An 8,799-nucleotide genomic window follows, 5' to 3' on the forward strand; every position below is an offset into this window, starting at 1 on the left:
CTTAACATCACTGCCCATTTTAGCATTCTCTCGACTTCTCGCCTTCGGTGCTTGCTTGAAGGGCAGGTTCATCACCACCACCACCGGAATGTGCTTCGCTTCAAGTAAGGTTTCAACTTTAGTAAATGGAATATCGGGCAAAAACGTACTTCTACTCTCCCCATCAGACCGGGTCTCTACATCTAGCAAGGTTTTGCTCGAAATATAATCGGCTTTTCCATCTTATCAATAACCCAAACGAGGATCGAGCTAACCGCGATAATTCGTGAACCCCCGATACATATACAATTTCTCCCTTTGTTCTCGGCTAAACAACAAAGGAGCCTTGCCCAAATAACTCTTCAGTTCCATAAATGCCTTCTCACATTTCGTGTCCACACGAAATCCGTGGTGTTTTTAGCAAACGATACAATGGTCTACACTTATCGACGATTTCGGAATGAATATATTTAATGCCGCAAACCTTCCCCGCCAACCGTTGTACTCTTAACATTTTGAGGGGATGGCATTTCCACCAAGGACCTTATTTCTCAGGGTTAGCCTCAATCCTCATGAGTAACAATGTAACTCAGAAACTTTCCCCAGAATCCCAAATGTGCACTTCTCGGATTGAGCTTTAAATTATGTGTCCGGGCAGATGCCGAATGTCTCCCCTCAGTCCTCTAAGTGCTCTTCCTCCGACATTTTTCACCATGTCATCTATGTATATTTCAATTCCGCTTCGAATCTTGCTCTCGACATTTTTTCTCCTAATCGCCAAGGTGGCCCCCCGACGTTCTTCAACCCAAATGACATCCTTGATAACAATATGTACCACCCTCCACCATAAAGGATGTCGCTTTCCGGATCCGCCCGCATATCATGACCGATTGTATCCCATACATCCATAAACGAAAAATATTTTGAATCCCACCGCTCTATCCACTAACATATCCATCGTGGCATGGGGTAACTATCTTTATGACACTCTAGGTCGACGCCCCGTGAAATCGACACACATACTAACCGTACATTTATCTTGGGTACCGCAGAATGACGCTAGACAGCTTTGTAAACTCCACCTCTCCTCGATTATTCTCGCCCCTTTGTCACACCCCAAATTTCCGCATAATATTTAAAACAATTATATTCAATTATCCGAAACCCGGGTGAAACAAAACCCAAAACCCTGTTATCAAATACGATATATACAAAATTGAAATCAAGAGAAAACTAAAAGGAACAATCCTTAAATCACATTATTAAACTACAAAGAAACTAACCAACTTTATTACATCCGCTCAAAAAAATCGTATTCTTCATAAAAATCTTTTGAACCAGTAAGACTCCAAGAGCAACTCCAAATCACGTTGTCCTTATCCACCGATTCCACCATCTATGTTCCCAAGAACACACCCACGTTGTAAAACAAAGCAAACATGGGTCAGCAAATTGAATTTGCTGGTATGAGTAGACTAACAACAAAATATATATAATAATATTTCAAATTAATAAATATAACATTACCAACCATTTCAACTTGAAGACCATATAGTTCCGCTTTCCAAAAACGGTTATGTAGTTTCTTCCCAAGTAAGATTTCACCCCAATATACAAATTCAAAGAATCTCATATAACAAAGATTCATCATTCCCACTTTCCAAAATAATTCACAACATAAATACCACTTACATTCCATTTATTTAATGCACATATGATAACCTAATTAAATATGAGTTTGGTATACCTTACCTTTAAGCCAACACTTCGCCTTAGGGTAGGATATTTACGCCCTCAGAAAAAGATTAATAGATCCTACCCTCCCAAGCAGCAAAAAGAGTTAGACATCACAATAAAATGATTTATCTTAGCCACTCAAATTTCCATTCATAACCAAACCTCATTTAAGACATTTAAGTCTAATTGATATAATCTGGTTCGTCCCGCATATTCGAGGAATACCACTTATCATAATACCTATATCAAGGGTAGTCATTCATATGACATCATTACGTCATAAAGTTTTTTGCGTGCATAACCATAGATCTCAGACTATCACAAGTCATTAATATTTTCGTAATAACATATCAAGTTATAGTCATTTCGCAGTCACATAGAAATCACAATCATTTACTAATATTATTTACAATCACACTTCATATCCATAACCTCACACAATTCATATACTTTTACTTAAAACCACTGCCTACTTATAAGAACGGAGAAATATCAAACCCAAGGAGTATTCATCCCTAGAGTATCAACTCATACAACCCACAGATATATATTTTCTCATAAGAAATCATATACATCATAAACAATAACTCCATCACACGAAAATCAATATTTTACTTTTTTGCTTATTAATTATCTTGTCGACTTATTTATTCAAAGACACAGCCCAACCTTTTAGTTCCTACTCTACGATTTGCACTACACACATTTGCCAAATCACATCATATCCGTGCCTCACTCACACCGAAAGTACCACTACAAGACATATGTCCAAAAGCGGATATTGCCTCCATGAAATATACTTTCATATTGTAAACTTGTAACTTCAGAGTCACGTAAACCATCTCTGGGCTTCCATACACACATAATCATGAGCCTCCTTTTCAAGCATAACAAAATATTTCCAAATTCATGGCACATATCAATGAATAAATTGGTCATTCTCACATTCAAGAATACCCATCATAATACTCACAGTGTCATTCATGGCACATTCAATGAATACCTTTTAGGTCATTCCCGCCCACATTCTGGCGAATACCTATCATAATACTAAAAGTCATTCATGGCACATTCAATGACACTAGTCATTCCCGGCCACATTCAAGGAATACCCACCATAACACTACTGTGTCATTCATGGCACATTCAATGAATAATCTTTGGGTCATTCCCCGCCACATTCATGAATACCCACCACATTCCCCCAAGACATTCAAGAATATAGCCAACCTCAAAGTAAGTGAATGCCTTAGTTCCTCTTTAAGGCTTTTCACATGACATCATTAGTCATAAACATTTCTTTTCATCAAAAAGTGTGGAGAGATCTAAAGACGTGGGCAAACACATTTACCCTTCACCCCACACTTTACCCCGGATTTTAACACTAAGAGTTCTCATTTATTATAATATTTTCTATTACAAACAAACACCGCCCCCAAACAATAGATCATTACTAAAGATTCTAAACACACAACTAATCAACTCACCTCATTATCCATTATATAAATCATAAATATCAAAAGGTTCAATTAACTGAATAACGATTAGTTAATCAAGATAACAATTAAGTAATTAACATTGTACACATGCTATCACAAAACTAATATATAATATATAATATATAATATAGGTAAATATCGACTTTTGTTCAAAGTCAGCTAATGATCCAAAATCTTTTTAAGATTTAACTAAGCCTTCATAGTTCTTTTATTAGCCACATAGTCAAAATCAAATCCATCAATGCCAATATATATATATAATTACATAAAACCACGGCCAAATCTTTTTATTAGATAATTACAAACATGTTTATACAAGTTTCAACAACATCCTATTATCGATTTTGTCCACAAATTAATATGTCAAAAGTTCCAAAGGAGTCAACATCTCAAAAGTCAATAACAAATAAAAGCCAACAAATAAAGTCGACAAATAACATATCATTTTCATGGTCAAATGCACTTCATGGTCACCTATGGTTCATTTTAAGGGTCATGGCAACATTATTGAATTGAATTTCTTATATTCTTTCCAATCGTGAAGAGAAGTACTTTGTTCAGATTTCATTATTCATCTTATTAATTTTTATGATGCCTAAGGCCATAACGCTTTATATATCATAAAAAGACTCCAAAATATCCATAAGTTAATACAATGACATCGTGATAAATAGGAAGGTCTTAGCCTAAAGCCAAACACGTTATTAGCCCTGTGACTCCATCCTAATAGTAATTCAAATCATCATCCCAGTTAAAGTCAACTCCCATTAACTACCAAAGTCAATCCTCATTAACATTCAAAGATCAAGAATTTCCACATATGATTCTCTATCTTTATTAGAAAATCTAAAATATTTTAACGTTCAGTGACCCAGTGCCATAATCCCAAAATAACACGAAATATTATTTTTTAATGTATTTCTCAATATCTTTGTCCATGCTTTTGTTTCTTTGACTATTTTACCCCGGGCCGCTTAGTAGATTGACAACATACCCTTCTTGTTTTAAGCAAAATGCACACAACGTGAGGCATCCATCTAGCTATTCGTATAAAGCTTGGCACATGTGGTCCAATATATAAGTAATCAACTGTAGTAATATATGGTCCAATATATAAGTGTGTGTGATTGTTTAGGTAAAGCTAGAAACTTCTGCCTTGGGTTTGGATTGGGTTTAGATGTATAAAATAAGGAGAGAAAGAAATGGTATATTTAATGCCTTGCAACCAAAACTATTCTTTCATGTAAGATCCCCATGGGAAACTTCACAAGCAGGACAACAAGATGATCGACATGGACATGGACATGCACACTTGTTTCATGTATATCAGGAATATATTCTATGTGGCACCTAATGACCATTAAGAGCCACGTGATTATTAGCTTGAAAGAAATCTTATTTATCCTCAAATTTATTGAATAGTTCATGTGTCTTCTCAGAATCTAAGTTTCAGAGCTATAAATAAAGGCTCTACATTACAACATACCAATGAGCAATGACATTGCAGACCAAGAAGTAATAAGAAGGAAGAGAGTCGTCTTACATGATAATAAGAGTCATGTTTGTTAGCCAAGGGTGATTTGCCTATTTCCTATAAGAGCATATATTTTTTTAAATAAGCCTGACATGGAGAATACGCAAGTCACCCTTGCTTCCTAATTGGCCTTTATTTCTCATGCTAGATTCGTCTTCCTTAACATAACAACAATGTTATCTTATAGCAGATCTGCTAGATTGTACGTCAACGGAAAGGTAAAGAAATGCATTGTAATTAAAGTTATCTATATTTAAGACAGATCGATTATTTCATTGTTAGTATGTCATAACCAATAGGTCATTAAATATTGTTAGTATTAGCTAGCCAGTATTACCTTGTTATCTATCTGATCATTGCCGTTGAACTGTTGGTGGAGCTGATTTTTTATGTCAATGTTGGTGGCATACTCAAAGTGTGATGCCCTCACGCCTTAACAACCATCCTGGCACACTAGCTTAGCCAGTTGATCAGCGTATATCATTGAAGTATTGGAAACAACAATTACTAATGGATGGCTAGACATATGGATAGAATCTTACTCAAAAGTTGTCGTGTAAGCTTTTGGAATTCACAACTCCCATTGTCACTCTCTTACATACATATTGAAAAATGCACTCATGAAGCAAGCTACATAAGCTCGCCATTACATACTTCTTTGTGGTGAGAGGCAAATTTCTCAACAGACACTGCTGCAAGATATGGGTCCAGACGTACTCCATATGACAACATGGCAAGGCTGCATGATGGTAGACCTTCAACTCTTGGACTACTAAATGTGAATGAACACCAAGATAGACTTTACTATAGGTTCTCTTAAATTAATCTTGGTTGAAGTTTGTTAGTTCACGATTTCTTTTAGGATATGAATCTGAATGGGATGTGAATATGCCACAGTCTACTCGCCATTTTTGTACATTTTTCATATAATATATATAGGGATCCATAATATATATACCTAGCTTATTACCTAGCAAAAAAAATGATCAGTGTATATCAGCATGAACTAACACATCTATTAGGGGGAAACAAATTAAGAATCACACATATATACAATTAAATGTATTTTAGTAGAGAAACAAAAGGCTCACTCGACAAAGGGAGAGGAACTGATTCTCAATCCCGCACTCTTTCATGGAGTCTTGGCATATATCCATACAGGTTTAGCAAAAGTTTGCCTGGTTAGGTTATCGATTACGGTGATTATTCAAGGGATCGGATTTGGTCTTTTAATCACAAGCACGTCGTCTTTAAGAATGAAGATGCAAATTAGTGCCTTATTAATTGTTTCTTTAATTTACTCTATAGTGATATATGCATGACAAAAATTTGCTAGTACGTGTCGTCTTCTATCTCACGATGATCTCTCTACTTAAAAATAGGAGCTCATTTTTGGCTTCTCTTAGATATTTATGAGCTTCAAATGGGAGTATGTAGGTAGAGCTTTAAGGATACAATTATACAAATGAGTTGTTTTTGTTTGAAGGTTGTTCCTGTTTAGTCCCTTCGTTTCGGAAGTTGTTTCTATTTTTACATCTATTTCTTCCTTGCTTTTCCCCTTTCTTCCCTTTTTTTAGGTTTCTTTTAGTTTCTTGGTGACAATAGGCGACGCTGCCTAAATAGTAGACACGGTATTCTCCCTATGGCTCAAAGCCTCAAAGGTTAAAACATGGAGGTGCCTAGCATATGAAGTGACGTACAGATTGGTAGGTTCCATTTTATGCATGGATCCTACATTATTCTCCTGTACATACTCTGAAATATTTCTCTTCCCGTTAATACAAATCGTTCACCTTAGCTAAGAATTAAAATTGGAGTATGTATGTACTACTTGTTAGAGTTTATGCCCTGAAAAGTCATTTATTTTAGTTGCAATTGTTTTATAATAAATAAAATAGCGTGACATATTATTTAGTTATTGTTTGATTTAGATCATTCTTAAAAGGGTAATGACCATTTCCATTGAACATGAGATGATTAATGAGTTATATGATACTGTTTCGACCCCCACCTACGTGGCAAACGTTCATTAGTAGGGGTCTCCATTTTATTCATTTAATGGACAAGGCTAAAGCCCAATTTGCAATACCATGAATCGATGTACAGGCCCATTAACTCATGTGTCTGCAAAAATTTGAACCTTTAGCATGGCTTGCCACTAATGTACATTAATTTATGTCCAGATTCATTTATTATCAAAGAGATAATTATCAGTTGACAGTTATATTCTATCACAATTACTCAAGCTACAAGATTACTTGAGCTACAAGGACTCTCTACTCTACCTATATAAATACCATATTATTTTTCATAAGGAACTACGTTGAAACTTGATCCTAGAGAATATATCTTGGAGTGCGTAGGCAGCCATTATTTGGTTGAGTTTCATCTCCCAAATCAAATTCCTCTGTTTCTTAGATGCGTTCTTTACCATTGCTCTCGTTGTGTTTGAAGCGGTTTCTTGCGAGAAACATAATTAGCGCCCGTCTGTGGGAACTTTAGAATTCATTATCCGTTGAAACAATCAAGATGGTAAGCACAAGAAGCATACCAAATAGTCAACATATTCCTCCACGCTAATAGGAATACAACCAACCCTCAAAATTCAAATCGGCCAATGCAAGAACCGTTGAACAATCAAGTTGCTCCTAGTGGTAAGATCAATTCTCAACATCCAACCAGTAGCGGCCGCCACCACCACCACCGCCACTCTAATAATGATTGGCGTGAGTTACGACGAGTCAAAAATTTGAAATAGGAACCCGGAAGGAATCGGCAAAGAGGGAAAGGCGGTGGGCCGAAACTGCAAATTCAACAACATCAGGCGACCCGAAGGGGCCTTGAGGCCATTCCAGTGTATGGGACCGTCTTGAAGATCCACTTCATCGTCCTCAACAACGTGTTATTTCTCAAACACAATCAACCGGTTGCACACTCTAAGAGTAATGACCCCATTACCCGTACTTATGGGGAGAATCGGATTGGCGGGGATAACTACTACCCTAAATATGTCCGATCTCAAATAGAATATTTACCTCGAGAAGCAATTCGGGGGAAGACCGCCATCCGAGATATGTCCGACATGGTGGGAAGGCGGGCATCGAACAAAACAACAAAACATGGAGAAGTGGTATAATTATACCGACCGACCACTGGCGAGGTGACTACCGGCCTAGGCGGGCTGGTTCTGAGGATAGACAAAGACAATCACCGGGTCGGGTGATCGTGCATACCGCCAAAGATCTCTAACTCCAATAAGAGATAATGGAAGGTATCCTTCTCCACATGGGCACGACCGGGGGCGTCCAGTTGTTCGAGCCAATACATTAACTCTAACATAACAACAGTTGAAAGAGTTGATTGCAAAAGAACTTAACGATAGAGAGTCAAGGGATGTAAGAATGAAAAATTTGACAGTCAATGATGGCGTACTTGATAAGTTTTCGCTCGACATTCAGGAAACTTACCACCATCCCGATTTCAAAAAACCCGATTTTGAACTTTATAATGAGACGGAAGGAGATCTTGGCTTGCATGTTCTATCGTTCAAAAATAAGTTGGTGTTATGAGGTAGAGATGATCCGCTCATGTGTAAGCTCTTTCCATCAACTCTAAAGGGAGAAGCATTACTCTGGTTTAGTGAGTTGCCTTCAAGATCAATTCACCAATACAATGAACTAGAAAATCAGTTTGTTAATCGTTTACGCCCACAATTGCAAGGCGTAAAGGATGTCGACTCACTTTTGAACATCAAGCAACAGCGTGATGAAAAGGATTCGTACTTTTGTTACTAGGTGCGGAAAGTAAGCGACTTACCGCCGCCATGGCTAGCGAACGGCGGTACAAATGCCTCCGAAAGAAGGCGGAAGAAAGTATAAGGAAAAACTTCATCCCAGATTGGACCGACGGACGGGGAAGGCCGACCTCGCGAATTTCGCGGAAAATCACCATCCTAGACAGTCCGTCGACGGGGAAGCAAAGGCAGCGGAAGAAAGTATAAGGAAAAACTTCATCCAATTTGGGCCGGCGAAGGGAAGGCCGACCTCGCAG

General features: G+C 37.4%; 1 long non-coding RNA gene across 1 annotated transcript; it reads left to right on the forward strand.

The window, feature by feature from the left end:
• Positions 1-4,339: 4,339 nt before the first annotated feature.
• On the forward strand, positions 4,340-5,704 carry LOC147488988 (uncharacterized). Its single transcript, XR_015201801.1, has 2 exons — positions 4,340-4,967; positions 5,166-5,704. It is a non-coding gene; the product is annotated as an uncharacterized LOC147488988 (long non-coding RNA).
• Positions 5,705-8,799: the final 3,095 nt, after the last annotated feature.

This window comes from Coptis chinensis, chromosome 7 (genome assembly GCF_015680905.1).
Source record: "Coptis chinensis isolate HL-2020 chromosome 7, ASM1568090v1, whole genome shotgun sequence".
NCBI classification, from domain to species: Eukaryota; Viridiplantae; Streptophyta; class Magnoliopsida; order Ranunculales; family Ranunculaceae; genus Coptis; species Coptis chinensis.